Source organism: Octopus bimaculoides, chromosome 1 (assembly GCF_046866305.1).
Source record: "Octopus bimaculoides isolate indiv1 chromosome 1, ASM4686630v1, whole genome shotgun sequence".
Taxonomy (NCBI): Eukaryota; Metazoa; Mollusca; class Cephalopoda; order Octopoda; family Octopodidae; genus Octopus; species Octopus bimaculoides.
Window position 1 is genome coordinate 43,972,764 of NC_142928.1, and position 22,059 is coordinate 43,994,822.

Consider the following 22,059-nt stretch of genomic DNA (forward strand, 5'->3'; position numbering starts at 1 on the left):
GAAAATAGTGACAACAAACGCAGGGAAGCTAAGAAAGAAAAAGAAGAACAAGAAAGTACTTACAAAACCTTAGAAAATTAATTTATAAAGACAGCATTGAAAGTACAATTGTTCTGATAGCAACAAATTGGTTTGAATGTATATTTACTTATTTTTAGCATTCTCTAATTTATAAATTATTTATGGAGCTGCAAAAGTAGGGGAGGTCCACAAGTGTAAATTTGTGAAACATTGCTAGAATTTAAGATGGAGAAAATAAAATCTAACAAAAGCTGCACATGAATGCTATATTTTAATATATGGCTTGAGAGGAAGAAAATGTTGGTGGGGCAGTAGTTTGATGGAGCAAAGACTTTCTGGTATTTAGTTTCATCCATCTGAGTTCAAAATCTGCTGAGATTCACTTTACAATTTCATTTTCTTATAGAGTTGATAAAATCATCATCATCATCATCACCATCACCGCTGCTGCTGCTGCTGCCGCCACCACCGCCATCGCCACCACCACCACCATCACCACCACCACCACTACTACTACTATCATCCTCATTTAATGTCTGTTTTCCATACTGACATGAGCTGGATGGTTTGACAGGTGCTGGTAAGGTCGGGAGTCACACCAGACTCCATTGTCTGTTTTGACATGGTTTCTATGGCTGGATGCTCTTCCTAATGCTAACCCTTGTAAAGAGTGAACTGGATGCTTTTTACATGATACCAGCATATGTAAGAATACTGGGCATTGACTAATATTGTCTTTTGTTCACAACATGATGATTTCTAATAAGCTTTGTAATGCCCTGAGCATTAAATATGGCAGCATCTAATTTGACAATTGTTTTAAACACAGACTATGCCTATGTAAATTCTCTCAGTAATTTATGATGTACTAAGGCCAATCTCTTGTTCACTTGTGCCATAATCACAACTGTCACTCACATTTAAAAAAAAATTACTGTAGGAGAGAACTTCCATTTTTATCCACTATCACCTTCCTTTCCAAATGTAACTCATAAAAGTCAGTGGATTTTGCCAAAGAGGAAAGTGTCTACCTTCAGTCCTTTTATTTGTGTCAAACACATAACTTCTCTCATCACAGCATCTAGAAAGAAAAGAAAAAAAACTTTTATGTTAAAGATGGCAGAGAGATGCTACTCCTTGTTGTGGTCAATTGTAATTTTTTATGCTATAGTATATTGTTAGCTGGATGGGCAATAGAAAGTTAATTGTCTTTGTCAGAGTGACAGTGCAGTGCCTGTCAGGTGATATGGATGGCTTCCCTTCATGTGTAAAGCTGACTTTCTTTTAGGTCCAGCTCTTTCTACAGATTTATCATATTATATAATATAAAGTTCACCAAATCATAATTCATAAAGCTAAGCTAGTGGGCAAGCACATGTTATCACCAGGAGATAATTAAATATTTGAAGTGAATGACAAATGGACTGCAGAATTGGAAGAGTGATTCATTATGGTATTTCATTATGTCCCTTCTATATTCTGAGTTAAAATTCCACTCAGGTTCCCTTTGCCTTACATCCTTCTTGAAACCAATCAGAAAAAAGTACTGGTGTTGATGCAACTAACTGGGTGGCTATCATCCAATGTAGGGAAAGCAGTAAAAGAATAAAAAAAATTTGCTTATTAAATTCAGTTTTGAAAATTCTATTAGACTAGTGGGGCCTTTATTGGGAAAAATCATTTCAGTAGGAAAAGAGAAGGAGGAAATGTATTAGTTTGTTGTGAAAACAGGATATATCTGTAAACTTATGTCAATACACCATGAAAAAGTACAGTTCACCATTAAAAATAGTATAGAATGATGATGATGATGATGATAGTGGTGGTGATGATGATAATGATGATGATGATGGGTGGTGATGGTGATAATGATGAATATCAGTCATCTAGGTCTTAAGGAAAAGTCCTATGAGGATCAAACATTGATAACATATCAGAGAAAGAAGAGACAATATGAGATGAATGGTGTTTTTTTTTTTTTGCATTCCACTCTCGATTGTATTTCATGCTTCAAGATGATTTTTAGCAGCAGCTTCAGGATTCCAAACCACTTTGTGGTTATATGTAAGTGTATACATACATACATACATACATACATACACAGATTTATACACACATGCATACTTACATATATATACATATATGTATAGATATATACATACATTATATATTATATAATGCATAAAATGTGTGTATGTATATGTACATATGTCTATATATGTATATAAGTGACTGTGTGTGTGTACACATATATATTTGACATATACATACACAAACATATATATGCAAATACACACACACATGTGAACATATGCTCACACATACGCACACATGCAAGTATATATATGGTTATGATGTGTGTAATGGCATGAAAATGCAAAGCAATTGTGCACAATAATGTGTAGTAACATCTTTCATATTGCAGTGGCAGCAGCTTTGCTTTATATTTTGATGGGCTGTAGCTTATGTGCATTTTGTAAAGCATAATGTTTACTGCAATAGCCATTCTTTTGTCATATACTCTGCTCATACCCACTTTTACAGCTATGTTAATATAGTGTGCAGAGCCCTTCAGAGGACAATGAAAATATGCAAAATTATGGCCTATGAAATTATGATAGGGTTGTAGCAGGTAGCATGAGGAAAAGAAAAGAGCGAAAGAGAAAAGAGAAGAGAACAAGCTGAAGGGTGGAAGACAGAAGGATCAGGCAACAACAACACCACCACCACCAACAACAACAAAAATGCAAAGTAACTAGATACTGAAATAAGGAGAGTGAATGCAAAGGCTAGCAGTTAAACATCAATGTCAAAACACAGCAAGCGGAAGGAGGTGGCGAAAAAGGAGGAGGAGATTGTGATGATAAAGCAGATACAATGGAAGATGTATATTAGTAATAAGTGCATGCGTAGAGACAGAGAGAAAATATCAGGGTTCTGCTTAGAAAATTCTATGGATGCTAGCTGCAGATGCATATTGCAGTAATAATCTCAGACAAGTTGCTAAGAGGTTGGCAAAATGTATTTGTAACCATTAGTATATTTTATATCAGGATGTATGTGACTTAAGTGTCAATTGCTTTGTCTATACAGTTCTGCTTATGTACAGCTGTGTTATGTAATTCACTAGTCATTCTATCCAGTGTGCTAATAACAACAACAACAATAATAATATTATTATTCTTTAATAATAATAATAATAATAATAATAATAATAATAATAATAATGGGAGTAAGATAATTGAAAAGATAGGAATGCATGTGAAGGCAAAGCATCCACAGAAAGCAGTGCAAGAACCATATGTATCCTTAGCAGAGTTTTCGAAATCAAATGAAAATATAATACAATAATAAGCTGGTTGGTGTTAAATAACAACAGCAATATTAATAATAATAATAATAATAATATTAATAATAATAATAATAATAGGAAAATACCTCAGATAAATGGGAGGGAAAGACAAGACCAATACATGGAGGTGGTTAAGGTAAAGTGATCTGAAAGGATGCACTGTGGCATCGATTTGCAACACTCTGGAATAAGCTTCGAGAACTAATTACACCAAGTTTCAAATAGATAAGAATGTTGAATCACCCTTTGTAAGTTGTGTGGCATCAAAAATGAGACAGTCTCTCACACTGGCTGTAAAGGAATATAAAAGGAAGCATGATAATGTACCTAGGTATGTTCACAGAAGACTGTATGAGAATTATGGTCTTGAAAGAACATTTAAATGGTATGAACATAAACCAGGAGGTGTCACCGAGAATAATGAGTATAATGCATAACTGACAGCAGAATTTCAAGTATCTCTTGATTTTCCTTATAACTGAAGGGAGAAAGAAAATCAATGAAAATACAATAATTAATTTGTAAAAAATTGGGAAAATACTAATTTTGCTTTTTGTCACAGACTCTTGACCAGAAATATTCTATTCTCTGCTTTGTCTGTTTATAGATAGTAATTTATTGTAATTTTGTGGTTAAAAAGAACGAAATTAAATTGAAACTGAATTAAATTTGTAAATATTAAAGGAACACTTAGTAGAATTTTGTAAAGAATTAAACTGATATAAGTATCATAAAGTATCTTGGAAAATAGATTTTCTTTCTGAAACAAGGAAATAATACATACTGCAAATCATGAAAGTTGAATTCATAATCTTGCACTGTAACCATACAACTACTGTGTCTCTCCATTTTCATTTTGTGGAATTAGTGAAGTGTTATTTTTCTTTCAATCATATTTGTATGAATGGAATAGTTCAGCAAACTGAAAATATTTAGATCAGTGATTTCCAATCGTTTCAGTCCATTGCTCTCTTGGTTCTATGCCTCATCCTCACTGCATCCCTCAGCTTTTAACATTATTCAAAAGAGTGGATCACAATACCATATGAAAGATAATAATACAGGAAATATCAAAGGGATAACCATAAATCCATTGTCCCATCAACAAGTTCTTCACTTGTATTGTCTCCTTAAGCGTTCCCCTGGGAAGCCACTGATTTAGATGAATAAATTGATTCTTTCAATAAACTAAACACCTCATCAATGAAATTGTGAGTGGTACCTATCTGCATTATAAGGAATTGCTCTGGGGTACAATTCAATGGCAACGACAGCTATTTGAATTAATAAACCTATGTTTAGTTGGTCAATATAGAGCTAGCACTTTAAACAGTCAGCCACTGCACCTCTTTAAGCATAGATAAATAAAAGCAGATTTTTGTCAGTATCACAGAGAAAACTACAGCAATGAAATTCTTCAAATCAATATAGAGTAGAAGACTGAAGATATCAACTCACACAAATGTAAAGATTCATTTCCATTTTCCATTATTGAGCTTCACTGTGAAAGCATTAACAACACCTGCTGTACAAGAAGCCAAACAATATTACAACAAATAAATAAAGAAATAAAATAAAGGAAGAAAACATCTATCAAAAGCTGTTTTGTGAAACTTCCATAAATACAGAAGTAGAGAAAAAATAAAAATAAAAATAATAACATTGACATCATTTTTTTAATGATTTATTTTATATAATTTTATTATATTTCTTTTCTACTAAAATGCTCAACTCTGAAAATGAGAAATTTGGGTTGTTGAAAAAATAAATGTATAAAGCACTTTGGAAAATAAAAAGTAAAATGTCTGGACCACTAAAGGTAAACTTTATATTCTAGGTCTAAAGAAGTCATTCATTCTAAGAATGTGCTGACCGATAATTTACTGAGAACATTTTTCAAAATTTTCTTTGGTTCTTAATTGTTTATACATTTAAAAATTTTCTTTTGTGTTTTTATATAATGTTTTGCTTTTATTTTCACTTTGAAAAGCCATATTTCTGACAGTCATTAAAATAACAAAAAAACAAACAAAAACCAAGTAACGCCTAATGTCAAGGAAATCACGACAAAGTTGTGGCTGGTTGGGCCATTATGAAATACATCATCACACCCTTGACTAAGTCACTTTAATGTCTGTCTAATACCTGAAGAAAATGCTTCTTCTGCTCTTAGACAGACATCAGCTTTTCCAATTGACAACATGGGAAATGAACAACAATGTTGAGGATGGTTTTGATGGTGATATTGACAATGGTGATGATGATGATGTTTAGCCCCAGGACAGCTCTGACTCAGCAAACCTATAATCAAAAGGATTCCATCAACAACTATCTCATTTGTTTGGAGAGTATATAAGAGTACATTATCTAGTGTGTGCCTTCCTTGTTTAAGACAGTAGTAGATTAATTTAATGGAGATTTGATTTTTGGTTATTATTTCTAAATGGTTGTGTAACCCTGTTAAGGCTGCCTCAGTCATTTGATGATAATAATGATGATGATTGAGGAAGTGACGATGATTGTGGTGATGGTGCTGTTGTTGTTGCTGCTATTCATTTTTTTTTTTCCTGTAGTTTCAGCTCAGAGCTGTGGCCATGCTGATGCACCACTGTTTAAAAGTAAAGTCGATGTTGGCATGATTTGAAGCCAGAATGTAAAGAACAGTAATTTAATGTCACAAAGTTCTTTGTCTATGGCTCTATTGATTCAGCCAATATTAATGATAATGATGTCGATGCACATTTTCATTGCTACATCATTGTCTTCTAGACTAAGTAGAATTTACAAAGGTATTACTTTTGTAATCTCAACAGGTGCCATGGGAAAGGCAGATGATCACACTAAATGTTACACAGCAGGAGCATTGTAGAAATGATCAGTACATCATTATTTTGCAGTGTTCAACTGAAATAATTTCTCCCATGCATATTGCTTTAGACTTGTGTCTTTTCTGTGTAAGAATGTTTTTCTCAACCTCATTTAACATTATAAAAGCTGCAGATAATTTCTAATACAATGTGACACTTTACCATAAAGTGCAGCAAATACAAAGGAAAAGAAAATGAAAAGAAAAAATGCTGTGTTACCAATAAATAACCAATAAAGAAAACTTATAGTATCTCTTGGAAAATAACAGGGTTAACTATGCAAAAAAAGGAAGGAACAAGGGAGATAGCAAAAGGAAAGGAAAAAGAGAGGGAAAGGGAGGGACACAGACAGATAGATGCAGTGAGAGATTGAGAGGAAGAGAAATTGAGAAAACAGAAAGAAAGGAAAATAATATAATATACAAGCATTAATAAATAGAAAATAGTGAAGTATATTTGATTAAGCTGGAGAGACAGAGAGATGGAGAGATGGTGAGAGGGAGAGAGGAATAGATGAATGGAAGAAGATCTTACACCATTATAAAGAAGTATAACTGTTTCAGGAAATGCTGAACATAAAAGCAAATAAAAACATATTTGAATCCTGGCCTAAAGAATATTGAAGGTAAAGAAAATTATTGCAGTTGTAAAGCGTAAGAAAAAGAAACACAAAGACGGTGACATACAAATAGACTTTTAGTCTTTTAGTCAAATTGTGATAGGAAATTACACAAAGGTGACTAATATATTGAGAATCTTTTCAAATACTACTAAACAGTGATAACAACAGCCACAACAATAATAACAGAAGCAGAAGAACTTTTGATTGAAAACTGAAGGTGTTACGTAGTTGAGCATATAATTCAGATTTATACTGTTAATGGTATCTTATTTAATTAAAAGACTTTTTCTTCTCTTCACATTTTTTTTTCAAGTCCTTTATCATTATGTAAATAAATGTGAGCATTTGGAATCAATGGATATGGACAAGGGAGAAATAAATAAAGTGGAGGTTTTTCAGAGCTGGCACTGAAACAAATCATTATGATGATGATGATGACAACAACAACAACAACAACAACGATGATGAATGACGATGATGATGAACACGACGACGACGACGATGATGATGCTGTTGATTGTGATGATAATGACGGTGAAGACGATGATGTTGGTGATAGTGCTGCTACTGAGAGCAGCATTTAACCTGTTGATGATGATAATGATGAAGAAAATTATTTCATTGATTACTCAGAGGAGAAAGGGGCAATGCTTATGATGATTTAAAAGACCTCTGCAACTGGTGAGAGGAAGAGGAAACCTTATCTTAGACCAGAGACCTGCCTCAACTATTTGCAACATAATGGATGCTACTAAACAATCCCTAGAGTCAGGTAGTAATGTTAAGCCAGAAGATGGATTAAATCTATCTAAGACTGGTATTGAGGTATTCAATACTTTTAGGTTATCTGTACAGTGTATTCCTTCTTCCCAAAGCCCTACAATGTGTGCCCTCCTCCTTCCAGCCTATCTCTTTTCCATTTAATTCTGCAGCTGTGTTCAGCCATCAATTTGAAATAAGTTGAGAAATGTTGAAAATATTTTTGCAACTCCTCCTCCTCCTACAACTACTACTACCACCCTCTCTTTGACCTCTTCCTCCTCCTCATCACCTTTTCCACTACGTCATCTACTTTCTCTACCACCTCCACCCCCTCCTCTCCCTCCGATTTCTCCATCTCCAGTGACATCACAACTCATTTCTTCAGTCGAGTGAGCAGCAGTAACATGAAATAAAGTGTCTTGCTCAAGAACACAACACACAGTTTGGTCTGGAAATCAAACTCACTACCTCATGACTCTGAGCCTGACGCTCTAACCACTGAGCCACGTGCCTTCATATTTTACAAGATGCAATATATTTTATGTATGAGTCTCTGTACAGCCATTCCAACCTGCCACCAACAGCAGGCAACACTTCTCCCCATCACAAGATGTTTTTAAGAAAAGAAAAGACATTAAACAAAATTTAGAAGATGAGTGGCCACATGGTTAGGAATGTTAGGCTCATAATTATGAAGTTGTGGGTTTCATTCCTGGACAGGGCTGGTACAGTATGTCCTTACCCAAGACACATCTTTTCATATTGCTCCAGTTTACTTAGCTATGGTGAGTACTAGCCAACTGATAGTGGAGCTCTCTCTCTCTCCCTCTAGCTTTCACACCTTAGATGTTCTGCTGAGTGAAGGGCAAGAAAATGTCTGCATATGCTTGAAACTATGATGATCCCTCAAATAATTTTTGCTAAAGTATGGCAGATGCAACAAAGTCATCCTTGATTATATAGTGAAATCTTCAAATCACAATCAAATACAAATGATAAAGTATCACATGTTCCAGCTTACAAGACTACCCATTAATTAGATGGGTAATTCTTTTGTGGTTGTTAGAGTTATAGCAAGATGTGAAACTCACTGCCATCATTGTCATCATCATCATTATCATCGTCATCATCATCATCATCATTTTAACATCTACTTTTCCATGCTTGAATGGGTCAGATTGTTGAGGTAATTTTTTTTATAAACAGATACCCTACCAGTCATTAACCCTCTCCTGTTTCCAAGCAAAGTAATACTTTCATCTATTTGGACATGTCAATCAAGACAAGGAGACAAAAGAAAAAAACATTCCCACACACACACATGCATACATATATAAATACATACATACATACAATGGGTTTCTCTCAGTTTCAACCTACCATATCTGTTCACAAAACTTTCGATAAACTGGGGGTTATTGTGGAAGAAATTTACCCAAGGAGCCACACAGTGAGACTGAACCAGAAACCATGTGATTGAGAAACAACCACATAGTTTCAGGTCCTATCAGTAGTGATATATATTGTTAATACTAGGTATTGTATGTTTTTCATGTGGTAACATGTGGGCATGTTTTCCAATATGTTTCTACATGTGATGAGGTATATATTAATGTAGCTATTTGTTCCATATGGAGTTCAGGCTGTCATTTGAAACCTCTTAATGTAAAGAATCACTTATGAACAGGACAATATATGGATAAAGATTGCATGACATGAGGTGACAACATGCAGAAATACCCCTTTAACCTTCAACATTAAAAATGACTTATTCTACATGCTATATTGAACCTTCAGTTATGTGTTGCAATTTATCCATCATATAAATGTCCTTTTGTTGAGTTATCTGTTGTATTTTTGTAAATTACCCTCATTCTAACACCCTTTTGCTTCTCTAATCTGAAGTATTTGGCTTCAATCCTCTTGTAAGCTGGGATTAAAAACTGAAACTGCATGTGTGGACCATAAAAAGAAAAAAAAAAAATGCACTGGTCTATTACTCTATGATCTCAATCTAAAAATAAAGTACAGCAGAACATACCTAGCCTGTTTCACATGCAGAAAATGTTTCCAGTCAAAAAACGGTGTGTGTGTATGCATGTGTGTGTTTATTCCTCTGTGTATATGTGGTAAAATGACTATTTTTCAATGTTTCTAATGCAGTCAAGAACTCCACGTTAAGAATCATTTCCTCATGTACACACTGTGTATTTATTTTTCAGTCAGAAAAAAAATAAGACTTCCTTGCATGTTTACGTGACATAGTGTGAAAAAGGAAGAGCAGGCTAGATTCTTTCAAATTACCTTATTATAAGCTCAACTCTTCCCCACCACCAGCAACCAGTTTTACTGTTACTCATTGTATAATGTCTGACTAAGTTTTGTAATATATATTTTGTTGGAAATAAATGAAAATTCAACACAAAGTTCTCTTTATGTTATACTTCTACTTTTATTACTTGTGATATCTATTCATTTCTAATACAGAAACTACACAAGCAAAACAATTTTACAGCACATCACATTTTTTATTAGCCAACAAATAAAATTCCTGTTAATTCATTTTATATCATATTTTCTGCTAGAATATAAAAAATTATACTAATATTGGAAATAAAATATGTATCTTCTATATATCAACTCCATATGGCAGAGATCAAGTGTACACTTTTCACTGTCACTTCACTAGGACACAGTGAATTAAGTGTTAAAGAACTGGTGTATTGCCTTTATGAACTGACAAGTATTTACCACAATCCATTGAAAAGAAGTCATAGCTGACCAGTGGCACATATCATCAAAATCTCAATCAACGTGATGCTAGAATTCCTACCTTAAAAATAAAAATATTTGGTAGTTCTATGTCTCTATTACAAAAAAAAAAAAAAGGGATGGACAATGGAAAACATGTCACTGTGTTACCACACGAATAAAAAATAATACCCAGTATTTACAATATACAACAGTTCTGATAGTAACTGAAACTATATGGTTGCTTCTCAATCACATGATTTCAGGTTCAGTTTCACTGTGCAGCACCTTGAGTAAATGTTTTCTACTATTTTTCATACCTCAGACTGGACTAGGATCTAGCACTCTTCCAGTTATGACAATGAGGTTTCCAGTTGATCTGATTAACAGAATAGTCTGCTTGGGAAATTAGCATACAAGTGGCTGAGCACTTTACAGACACTGAGAGATTCAGTGTAACACAAATGGTGACAAGGCTGGCCCTTTGAAATACTGGTGCTACTCATTTTCACCAGCTGAGCAGAAGAGCAATGTGAAATAAAATGACTCGCACCACTGGCATCAAACTTCCAATCATGAGCTGAATAGCCCAACCACTAAGCCATGCACCTTCACCAGACTGGGTACTAAACAACAACAATTTCTCAATATAAACTGTACTAATTTTTTTACTATAGGCACAAGACCTGGAGCTTCTGGGGAGGACGCTAGTTGGTCTCATCAACTCCAATACTCAACTGGTACTTATTTCATTTCATCAACTCCGAAAGTATGAAACGGTAAGTTGATTTCAATGAAATTTGAAGCAGGTATGTAAAGACGGACAAAATGTCACTAACTATTTTGTTTGGCATGCTACAATTCTGCCAGCTTGCTGCCTTTAACGTCTTGACAAATGCTTCATTGTTTTACATTAAATATAGTAAAGGTTAATACAATCTTTTATTTCCTATGTTTAATCCAGATTTCCTGCATATCAATGAATTCATTCTGGATGGTCAAACTACTGATGCCAACCTGGACTCGAAATAGTCAGAACAAATGTATGCCATGGTGTTGCAAAACTATCCTGCATTGGTTAACAAAAAGCAAGCTCTTCTGCACAAAACAGCACATAACTTCATGCTGCTCGAATGACCCAGAATAAAATCCAAGAACTTGAGTGAATTGAACTAATGCCATACCCAGCATACAGTCCAGATCTAGCTAATTGACTCCTATGCTCAACTGATACTTCTTTGTGATCGAGCCTGAAAGAGTGACAGGTAAAGTTGTTCTCGACAAAATTTGAATTCAGAATGTAAACAGATGAAATGCCACTAAGTGTTTTGGCTAGTGTGCTAATAATTCTGCCAGATTGCCACCTTAATGAGGATCATGATGATGATGATGACAATGACAACAATGGCGACAACAACAACGATGCTGATGACAATGATAACGATGATGATGATGATGATGATGATGATGATGATGGTAATGATAAATACTCTTCCTCAAATTATAAAAGAGATACAAATCAATCTTCTCAGAATACCAACAATGTACTCTCATATCATTGATGACTAGGAGAATTTTGGAGTGGTATGCAACTTTGAAAAAGTGGACTAATGGAAACTGAAGCAACAAACAAGAAAATTAAACAAAATTTTAAAGTAAACACACACAAGCAATATCACTGAAACTTATAGACTAATAAAGGCAGCAAGTATATTTATGACATGAAATATAGGATTTGAAGTAAGATGGAAACTAAGTAATGAAAGTTGACAGAACAAAAGGATGAACAATGAACCACGGTGGAAGATGAGAATCCTTGGAGATTAAAAAAAAAGGATACTGAGTGATCTGTGAATATTAGACATAGCATAGGAAAGGAGAACTGTAGAATCATTGCAAGTATGACATGCTGAAACAAAAGTATGATATTGATTCCACAGGGTTACTGGTAGCAATCAAGAAACTATATCAGCATGTTAAAGCCAAGAGAGCAGAAAATCACTCAATATTAGCAGAGAATCAAACAATATAGAACTAAGAAGACAGAAAAAATTTTATCAGGAAATAAACAGAGAAACTGATAAAGATGCATGCATCCCAAATATAGAAGTAAGTCAAGGATTTTGGAACAAAATATGCGGTAACAAGCAACATACAGCATTAACAAAAATTGGTTACACAACTTAAAAGAATCTATTATAAATTCTCTGCAAGAAGATATTGAGATGAGCGAGGAAGATGTTCAAAGTGTAGGTAGAAAGATGAGTAACCCAGTAGCAAGATAAGCTGACTCAGATGAAGTTCATGAGTATTGGGTGAAAAAATTGGCTGAATATCACGTAAAGATTGTGGAACAATTATGCATATTTCTTGAAGGGCACACAGCGATTTCAGAATCTCAGGCTGGTTGACCAGAGATAGAACAGTATTGTGTCAGAAAGAAGTAACAAAGAGAAATGCTGTTGACAATTTCAGACCAAAATCTTGTCAGCCCGTCATGTGGAAACTGCTAACTAAGAAACTGGTAGATGCAATATATGACTTCATGGACTAGGATAACATCTTTATGAAGGAAAAAAAGGGTGCTAACTTGGGTGGAGAGGAGTCAAAGAGTAATTACTGATAGATAAGACAATGCTGAAAGACTGCAAAAAGTACAAAATGAACTTAGGGATGGCATAAATAAACTAACTGAAAGCATACACAGATTTGTGGATTATAGATTGCTTGAAAATATTTGGAATTGCTCAATTACTATAAAATTATTGAGTAGAACTATGAATGGATGAACATGGGAGCCAGATCTTAGGCTTTATTAAAAATGAAACAGAGAATCTGCCAAGGATATAGCTGTCACTATAGCTTTTTGTTTTGTGTATGATGTTGCTAGCTTTGATTCTGAGAAACACAAAAGCTGGATATATGATTTCAGGGAAAGAAAAGATATGAATAAACATCTACTTTTTATGGATTACCTAAAGCTTTATGAAAAAGTTGAAAACCAGCTGGATTCACTGATTCATACAGTACGATACTTTAATTTGCATATTAGAATAGAATTTTGGGCTGTAAAAGTGTGCTGTGTTGATCTTAAAAAATGGAAAAGTCCAACAAATGGATATTGTGAAATTACCCATAGGAGAAGTAATGAAGAGATTTGAGCAGAAAGATACAAGTATCTGGACATAGGATGTAAACAAACTGGTGGAAAACCAAATGAAGAAAATACCCACACAAGAGTATTACAGAAGGCTGGGATTGATTTTGAAGACCAAACTTAGAGAAAGGAATAAGTTCTGAATAATAAATTCATGGGTAATTACTCCCATAGGGTATGGAGTAGGAGTGTTATGATGGCAAAAGAAGAACTACAATCTTTGAACTTAAAAACAAGAAAACTGTTGACATTACATAAATTCCACCTGAAAATTGACGTTGACAGCTACACCTGACAAGAAAGAAAGGATGGTAGGAACTGATAAGTTGTGAAGATTGTATTCAATCAGAATGAAACAATATTGATTTGTATACAAAGAATGCAAAGGAAGCAGTACTTGTAAAGTAAGGAATATGGTTTTATTGCATAGAAAAATCAGTCAAGATGAAATACAAAATACAGCAAGAAAGAGGAACACATCTGGTGGGATAAGAAGATGCACAGTCACTTCTTGATAGAAATACCAAGAGACACAGATTCTGATAAAAGATGGATGTGTGTATCACAGAAAAAATTGTTGACAACAAACTGCCACAAGCATAGAATTGATCATTCTTCAGAATCTGAGAAGAGTAGAGTATGTGGTGGAACTGGAGAGACAATATGGCATATTTCAAGTGAATGCAGCAATTTGACCCAGACAGAATGCAAGAGAAGACATGATAATATCACCAGAATGGTTCATTGGAAACTATGTAACAAATTTAGATTGGAAAAGTCAAGGAAATAGCATGTGGCTTGATCAGTAAATAATCTATAGCCAAACCCAGTTCCCTTGGATTGCATCTCACATTATTTGACGTTGGTTTAGGCGTCAAGTCCAATCTGAGCACTAATTGTTTGTACCTTTTATAAGGTTTTTTGGCCATACTCTTAACATTTTATATGTGTGTGTGTGTGTGTATATATAATCCTGGGTCCACTTCCTGCAGCCAACTTTCGTCTGTTTCATGTGTCAGTTTTGATGGGAGAGTCCAACAGTCATCTCACCATATTGAACCGCTGAACTCTACACAGTTTTTCTCTTTGCAACCTAGATAACGTAATTTATAGATATATAGTAACCTTTAACAATAATAATAATAATAATAATGAATATATTAGGTCCACAGCGAACGAAATTAAAAGAAGTATTTTCCAGCAGTATCAGTCTTTCAAAAATCCCAAATTAAAAAAATTCGACCGGTCTAAGTAAACACATATTGGAGTTAAAATCTAATAAAATAGAATACACCCTTAATTGGTATATTATTCGTAGAGTGAAGTCATATAAAATAGGTAACAAAACATACTTATTATGTACAACGGAGTTTATGAAAATACTCCAGTCGAGAGAGTTATTATTAAACAGTATTGAAGAAAGGAACAAAATGCCGACGTAAGAATAGCTTTACGTATAAAAAAATGAAAAATATATAAAATAATAACCCCCTCCCCAGCATATCATCTCCTCGCACTTATGAGGAATATAGTTACCAGAAGTTTTAATAGTATTTATAGCAGTATTATATACGGATATACAAAGATCTAAGAATTTATTAAACAATATTACCTTTAAATAAATAGACAGGCCACATTCATGTAACATAAACCTAAAAATCTACAACACTTTAAAAATCCATTTATAGCTAGATTTACGACTATAGACTATTTCTAGTTATTATCTCCCCTTGACTTCAACCTCTCATAATATTATTATTTTTAGAGTATTTTTAAAATTATTTTGTTATACCCAATTCCCATAATACTTAGCGTCCGACAGTGGGAGCGGCCATTTGCACTTAGACTAGAAAGATTAAACTTCATGTCGTAAAGTAATCTACCTTTTTACTACTTGTATTCAATAAGTTTCTAACGCAAATAGTTGTATTTACTAATTAATCTTTACTATTAACTCATATTTGACATAAAATATGTCTTATTATACTAATATTGACAGGGGTGTATTTTACACTAAATCATTAATTCCTATAATATTTATTTAGATATATTACAAGATTTAATATGTTTCTAATTTAATCGTTAATAATTTCTTTAGGTAGAGAATTTTCAATGTATATCTTAATTGTACTTTAGGTATTTAATGTTTTAAAAAATATATTTGTAATTTTCATTTTTAATATGATTTTTAACTTATAATTTTTAACTTTTACCCGTACATAATAATAATATACATAGCCTGAGGACGCACTGGCGGATTTATGCATTAAGTATAGCCTTAATACACACCCCACCAGCGCAGAAGCACGTGTAGTGATTACGTGTACTAACTTCTTTCCTTACTGATGAATAACAGGTAAGCTATATTTATTTAACTAATTTTATTGTACGTTATTTTAATTATTTTATTTGATGTAATTTTCTCTGCATATACCATACCATGAGGTTATCCTGAAATAGGAATTGCTTATCTATTGGTAATATGCCAAATTTGTAATAGTAATAATAATAATAATAATAATAATAATAATAATATATATATATTTAAAAATCTTAAGGATTAACAAGTATTCCAGGTTATCAGGAGATTTACTATTTTGCACTTTACTAATGCAATATAAACAGTATCATTTATAATATTATTACAAATTTGGGATGTTATCAAAAGAACCACAACTCCTTATTGTGTGGAGTACACATAGAAAGTTATATCCATAATAAAAATAAACTGATATAAGCATTTTAAAACCTACTATAAAGTACAATAACATTATTTAAAAAAGCCTACTTTTAAAATATTTGAAATATATATATACCTTACCTGTTATTAGTCTTTGGTGACAGAAGATATTTTTAATCAACGCTACACGTGTTTCTGTGCTGGTGGTGTGTTTTTCCAGGTTATACCTATTACATAAATCCACCAGTGCGTCCTCAGGATATTTATCTTATTGTAATTATTATTAACGGATCAAAGTTAAAACTACATATTCTAATACATATTAAATAGAAAAATAAGAATATAAATAAAAAAATAATAAAAATGAATAACTTACAAATATATTTTTAAAAATTAAAAAAAATAACAAAGATTAATAAAATTAAGTACCTAAGAATACAATACCGATATATCTTGAAAATGCTAACCATAAAGAAACCCTCAACGACTATATTATAAGCACATCAGAATTCCACTACTTATCTATATAAACATTACGGGAATTAATAATTTAGTATAAGATTTACCCCTATCAATACAAGTATAAATTACCATTCTTATGTCAAACATAAGTTAATAGTAATTATAAATAAAAATCTCTATATACGTTACAAAATTATTGAATAAAACTAGTAAATGAATCTAGTAAACCAAATTCACAAAGGATGAATACTTATCAACATGTTTACTCCTTCTCATTCTTGTGCAATTGGCTGCTTCCTCTGTTGTGCGCTAAGTATTATGGGAATAACATCAATAAAATAAACTACTCTGAAAAATTCTCTAAGACTAATAATATTAGAGAGGGATTGCTTTGATATACCCATGGGAGCCCAGGACTATGCACAAATAGCAGAATTAGTAGGAATATACCTATTATCTGAACTTGGATTAGAACATCTTAACGTAGAAGGAGGTCTATATAGGGACGACCTACTCCTTATAGCTAAAAACTGCACTAACAGATCATGAGGAAATATAAAGAAAAACTATACAAATTCTTTTAGAATTATGGTTAAGATATATTTATGTGTATGTATGTTTGTGTATATATACACGTGTACACATTTATGTATATGTATGAAATTGTGTAGGTGTGTATATATATATATATATATATATATATATATATATATGTATGTGTATATATAGATATATGTGTATATATATATATATATATATATGTGTGTATGCAAATGTATGTATGGATGTATGGATGTATGTATATATATATATATATATATATATATATATATATATATACTTTATTTAAAAGCAGCAGAAATATAACAAAAAAACCGTTACTCTGAGTTTCACGTTCCCGTTCATCGGACAGCTTTGTTCATCTTGTTGCACATTTCATGTGCTTACTCCGGTATATATATATATATATATATATATATATATATATATATATATATATATATATATATATCCAACCTGAATTTCCACAGGGCGGACTGGAAGTCAATTCGCAGAGAGATTCGAAATCAAAACTGGCATGGCAGCCTTTCTATACAAGACAATGACCTCAAACTAAGTCATTTTATGTCAACCATACAAGACATATGCACCAAATACGTGCCATATAGAAAAACCAGCAAACATGCCAATAGAATTCCTAGAGACAGGAAAATCCTTATGAGACACAGAACAAATGTCTCAAACCAGTTAAATAGAGAACTGGAGGATAGGGAAAGGGCTAAATTAAAACTATCACTGTTAGAAATAGAAAACAAAATTAAACTCTCCTATGAAAAGGAGAGAGCAGAGAAGGAGAAGAGAACAGTAGAAAGCATAAAAACAAACCCCAAGGCTTTCTATAGATTTGCAAAGGAGACTGCTACGGTGCAGTATAAGATAGAACCCAGCTGATTTCTTTGACAATAGCACTCAGCAGAAAAAGACTGCATCCATTAGCTACATCGACATTGAAGAGGAAGATGTGATAGCTGCCATAAATGAAATGAGCTCAAATTCGGCAACTGGCCCCGATGGTTTTCCAGCTGTCCTCTTAAAGTCGTGTAAACAAGAATTAGCAGGACCACTCCGGATACTCTTCCAGAGTTTCCTTGCAAATGGTAAACTTCCCAAAAAGCTGAAGGAAGGCACCATATGTCCTATCCATAAAGGTGGAAGCAGAGCAGAGGCTGGGAACTACAGGCCCATCTCTCTGACTTCACATATTAGCAAAGTCATGGAACGAATTGTCAGAAGGAGATTGATTGCATTCCTAGAAGAAAATGACTTGCTGAATGAGACCCAGCATGGTTTTCGTCCAGGTAGAAGCTGCCTCACGCAGCTCTTGCAGCATTATGACTGGGTCCTGAAGCAGCTACTTGACCATTCAAATGTTGATGTGATATATCTCGACTTTGCAAAAGCCTTTGACAAAGTTGATCATGGTTTGATATGTCACAAGCTGCGAAACCTTGGCATAGCTGGTAAACTAGGAGAGTGGCTGCATGACTTCCTGAATGGTAGAAGTCAGACAGTTGCAGCCAATGGAGAACTATCTAGGGAAACACAAATATTGAGCAGTGTTCCACAAGGAACTGTTCTGGGGCCACTACTGTTCATAGTGGCCCTTCTGGACATGCCCACGGTCACTCGGAGAGCCACTGTCACTAGCTATGCTGATGACACAAAGATATCTCAGGCAATAAAGAATCCTGATGATATTGTAAGCCTGCAGAATGACCTAAATGCAATATATGAGTGGGCAGAGCAAAATAATATGCAGTTCAATGCAAAAAAATTTCAAGTACTGCGCTACAAGACCACAAGTACCTCCCAACTGGCATACACAGGGCCTGGAGGTACTGCAATCCCAGAACCACAAACAGTAAGAGATCTGGGCATCAACATGTGTAGTGATGCATCATTTCACATGCACATTGTTAAGTTGATAGCAAAGTGCAGACAACTGGCAGGGTGGATACTGAGGACATTCCGTACAAGGGATCAAAAAGTCATGTTGACTCCATGGAAGACATTTGTTCTGAGCTGCCTAGACTATTGCTCTCAGTTGTGGTCACCACACAGTGTTAGGCGGATAGCAGAACTCGAGGCAATTCAGCGGCACTATACAAAAAAGATCGCCAAAGTCCAACAGATGAACTACAGGGAGCGACTGAAGGCACTAGGCAAGTGAACCAACCAGTGGACTTCTTTGCTACCTCCCCTATAACCAGTGAGGCAGTTACGATGGAATACATCAACATTAGCGAAGAATATGTACTACTAGCTATACATGAAGTGGACACAAACTCAACTGCTGGCCCTGATGGTTTCCCAGCAATCCTCCTTAAATCGTGTAAGCATGCCCTGGCAAAACCCCTCCAGATCCTCTTCCAGAGCTTTCTTGCAAACGGAAGACTTCCAAGCAAGCTGAAGGAGGGAATAATATGCCCAATCCATAAAGGGGGAAGCAGAGCAGATGCCAAAAACTATAGGCCTATCTCTCTGACTTCACACATCAGCAAAGTCATGGAAAAAATAATCAGAGGAAAACTGATCGCATTCCTTGAAGAAAATAAATTGCTGAGTGATACCCAACATGGCTTTCGACCAGGTAGGAGCTGCCTGACCCAGCTCTTACAACATTACGACTGGGTGTTGAGGCAGTTACTCAACAACTCAAATGTGGACGTAATATACCTTGATTTTGCAAAAGCTTTTGACAAAGTGGATCATGGTGTGATATGCCATAAACTGCGTGATCTTGGCATAGCTGGAAAACTTGGAGAGTGGTTACATGACTTTCTGAAAAAAGATAGAAGTCAGGCAGTAGTGGCTAATGGAGCCACCTCTATCAAAACACAAATAATGAGCGGTGTTCCACAGGGCACTGTCTTGGGACCATTGCTTTTTATAGTCGCTCTCTCAGATATGCCTGCAAGTGCCCGGATAGCCACTCTTGCAAGTTACGCAGACAATACAAAAGTCTCGCAGAAAATACAGAACTCCAGTGATGTTGCACACCTGCAGCAGGAATTGGACTCAGTTTACAGATGGGCTGAGGACAATAATATGCAGTTTAATGCTGAAAAATTCCAAGCCCTGCGCTACCAACGTCCAAAACTGAATATGAAACTTAGAGTACACTGGTCCACAGGGAATTTCAATCCCAGAGCCTAAATCAATGAGAGACCTGGGTATCGACATGAGTGATGATACCTCTTTCCAAGTGCACATTACCAGAATGGCAACAAAGTGCAGACGATTGGCTGGATGGATCCTGAGAACATTCAGAACCAGAGATAAGGAAACCATGATGATCCTCTGGAGGGCATTCGTCCTCAGCCGCCTGGATTACTGCTCACAGCTGTGGTCACCCACCAGTCTGAAATTAGCAGCAGGCCTTGAAGCAATCCAGAGGAGATTCACAAAGAAGATTGTCTCTTTGCAACTGCTCAGCTACTGGGAAAGGCTGAAACAGCTAAGACTCTACTCCCTGGAGAGAAGGCGGGAGAGGTATGCAGTAATATACATCTGGAAGATCCTGGAAGGAATTGTGCCAAATTTTGGCATTGAAAGCTACACCAATGCCAGAACGGGACGACACTGCATAGTGCCAAAGATCCCAGCAATACCATCGCGCTTCAGGACCAGTTACTGCAACAGCTTGGGATTCAGGGGCCCACAGCTTTTTAATATTCTCCCAAAGAGCCTGAGGAATCTGCACAAAGTAGATGTAGGAGGTTTAAAATCAAAGTTGGACCTCTTCCTACCTCGCGGCAGGAGGTGCAAATGAGGGCTGCTAAATCAAACTCCATTCTTCACCAAGTGCCACATATTGTAAGAGGCTCCCTGTAATAACAGTGTAGCAACACGGTGGTGCATCAGCATGGCCGCAGCTCTAAGCTGAAACTTAAAAAAAAATATATATATATATATATATATATTTATATATAATATATATATATATATATATATATATATATATATATATTGGTGTTGCCATCCGGTTTCACCAGTCCTCAGTCAAATCGTCCAACCCATGCTAGCATGGAAAGCGGACGTTAAACGATGATGATGATGATGATATATATATATATATATATGTATATATTCGAGTTAGAAGACAGAGATGTAATGGATACAAATTAATTTATCAATTACTTAACATATTCACCTACAATTGTGAAATGAAATAATTGTAGGTGGATATGTCAAGTAATCAATAAACTAATTTTTGTCCATTAGATCTCCCTGCTTTCTAAATCGATAATAATGTATTATATTTTATGATATTTTAGATAATATATTTATTAAAGAAATATCTCTTCAAAATAAAATATATTAAACTAGTGTATCTTGGATAGAATATCCCTATAAGAGGTTTAAATATCCTCATTGTGACTATATATATATATATATATATATATATATAATACAGAGAGAGAGATAGCATCTGGAAAGTTTGTACATGTATATGTACATATCATCATCATTGTCCTCATTACTGATATTAGACACTGAAGCTTTTTCAATCATAACTTTCACATCACTGAGTCATTCAAGCATTCTAATTGTTTAATTGGTAGCATGAAACTCCAAGTTACCAATCAAATAGTTTCCACTTCTAATAAAATACACACATACACTCTGCTTTATGTCATTATGCATTTAGTACAATTTTCTTTAGACTCATGTTCACCAACCTGTTTGTGTGTGTGTGTGTGTGTGTGTGTGTGTGTGTGCACGTGCACGTATCTTTTGCCATTGCATATCAGTGAAGTATTTAAACACTAGTGGAAAAAAAACCCCAAACAATGGCCTTCCCTTATCACTATTAACATCAGA

At 34.5% G+C, this 22,059-nt stretch overlaps 2 long non-coding RNA genes across 6 annotated transcripts in view; one reads left to right on the forward strand and one right to left on the reverse strand.

Annotated features, from left to right (window-relative positions):
* Positions 1–207: 207 nt before the first annotated feature.
* On the reverse strand, positions 208–15,265 carry LOC149137537 (uncharacterized). Of its 2 annotated transcripts, none has more exons than XR_016241535.1 (4): positions 15,145–15,265; positions 4,832–4,895; positions 3,460–3,664; positions 208–1,102 (listed from the first exon to the last, which is right to left on the reverse strand). It is a non-coding gene; the product is annotated as an uncharacterized LOC149137537 (long non-coding RNA). The 2 variants fall into 2 exon arrangements; XR_016241531.1 differs by having other exon boundaries at positions 4,832–4,898; positions 15,145–15,233.
* Positions 15,266–15,291: 26 nt separating this feature from the next.
* The window catches only part of LOC128247327 (uncharacterized), a 64,122-nt gene continuing 57,354 nt past the window's right edge, over positions 15,292–22,059 (forward strand). For all 4 annotated transcript variants that reach the window (XR_016241528.1, XR_008263710.2, XR_016241527.1 and 1 more), the window contains exons 1-2: positions 15,292–15,406; positions 15,771–15,888. This is a non-coding gene — a long non-coding RNA (uncharacterized LOC128247327). The remainder of the gene's footprint in view (positions 15,407–15,770; positions 15,889–22,059) is intronic.